We start from the raw sequence: 2,197 nt of genomic DNA on the forward strand, positions 1-2,197 counted from the left end.
CAAATTGAACAAATGGTGGAACAACCAGTCACTATGACGTGCACTGACCACCAGGGGGCAGGTGCTCAATGCAGATGTTGCCCCTTGGTGGTCAGTGCACTCCCACAGGGGGTTGTGCAACTCAGCCAGAAGCTGGACTCATAGCAGGCAAGCTCAGTGCCAGGAGCTTCACCCATCTCTGTGGCAGCACTAAGGATATCCAACGGATGGCTTAGGCCCACTCCCATGGGCAGCGGACCTAAGCCATCTGTCAGATATCTCCCAAGGGCTCCTGGACTGCGAGAGGGCACAGGCCAAGCTGAGGGACCCCCTGAGTGCATGGATTTTATGCACTGGTATCAATAATATCCTTAAATATAAATGGAATAAATGCTCCAATCAAAAGACATTGAGTGGCTGAATAAGAAAACATGACCCATATATATGCTGTCTACAAGAGACTCACCTCAGAACAAAAGACTCACACAGCATGAAAGTGAAGGAATAAAAAAAATGGAAAATTTTAAAAAGCTGGGTTAGCAACATTCATATCTGACAAAATATACTTCAAAATAAAGGCCATAACAAGAGATAATTGCATCCCTATGTTCATAGCACACAATTCACCATAGCTAAGATTTTGAAACAGTCTATGTGTCCATCAGCAGATGAGTGGATTAAAAAACTGTGGTACATCTGCACAATGGAATATTAGGCTTTGATAAAAAGAAGGAATTCTTACCATCTGCAACAGCATGGATGGAACTGGAGAGCATATGCTAAGCAAAATAAGTCAGTTGGAGAAAGATAAATATCACATGCTCTCACTCATTTATGGAATATAATGAACAACATAAACTGATGAACAAAAACAGATCCAGAGAATATGGCGGTGGAATAGGCAGACGTGTCCCAGGTCTTGTCCAGGAGCGAAGGAGTGAGCAGCTGAAACTAATAACACCCACCCCGAATTGGCGAAGTATACTCAGCTGGTGAGACAATTTGCAGTTGGGAAGGGCAGAGTTCCCCTGGAAAGGTAAAACCAGGGATCTGGGCAGGAAAGTTTGCCAGACCTCTGAGCTCAGAGGGCCAGAGGGAGACAGCATGGCACACAGCCACGTCTCTTGAGACAGGCACAGCTCCTGACTGTGGAAAGGAGATCCGCGGGACTGTTGGCGCTGGGGGATTTGAGATCTGAGTTCCGTAATTACAGAGGACTGAGCCTAAAGGGGCAGCCTGAAGCACTGACCAGACCATGCAGTGCCGGTAAGAGAGGAGCTTACAGAGACTCAGCCTTCCCCGTTTCTGTGGCCGGCGTTTGTTTGTTTGTTTTCACTGAACCCTGTTCATAGGACATTTCACATACAGACGCTCACCTGTGCTGAAGAGTGGGAGAAGGTGCGGACGAGTGGAATCTGGGGAGAGGCTGGGGAGAGAAGGGGGGCCAGGAGAGACGGAAAGTTACATACAAGAGATCTCCCATTAGATTATCAAATGATTTCTCAACAGAAACACATCAGGCCAGAAAAGAATGGACAGAAATTTACAAAGTGATGCAAAGCAAAGGACTGAATCCAAGAATACTCTATCCAGCAAGGCTATCATTCAAAATTGAAGGGGAAATAAGAAGCTTCACAGACAAAAAAAAAGGCTAAGGGAGTTTATCACCACCAAGCCAGCAATGCAAGACATGCTAAAGGGACTGGTGTAAAAAAGAAGAAATAAAAAGCTCTGAAAGAAAACAGCCACCAAAAATAGAAATGGCTACAAACAAGTACCTTTCAATAATAACTTTAAACGTAAATGGACTAAATGCTCTGATCAAAAGACATTGAGTAGCTGAATGGATAAAAAAACATGACCCATACATTTGCTGTCTACAAGAGACCCACCTCAGATGAAGGGACTCACACAGATTGAAAGTGAAGGGATGGAAAAATATCTTTCAGGCAAATGGAAATGAAAAAAAAAAAGCTGGGGTAGCAATACTTATATTGGACAAAATAGACCTCAAAGTGAAGGCCATAACAAGAGATAAGGGAGGCCTCTTCATAATACTAAAGGGATCAATAAAATAAGAGGATATAACCCTGAAAAACATATATGCACCCAATGCAGGAGCACCCAAATACATAAAAAGACTCCTAGAAGATAACAAGGGAGAGATAAACAACAATACAATCATACAGGGGACTTTAATACACCACTGACATCACTG

This window comes from Myotis davidii, unplaced genomic scaffold (genome assembly GCF_000327345.1).
Source record: "Myotis davidii unplaced genomic scaffold, ASM32734v1 scaffold364, whole genome shotgun sequence".
Taxonomy (NCBI): Eukaryota; Metazoa; Chordata; class Mammalia; order Chiroptera; family Vespertilionidae; genus Myotis; species Myotis davidii.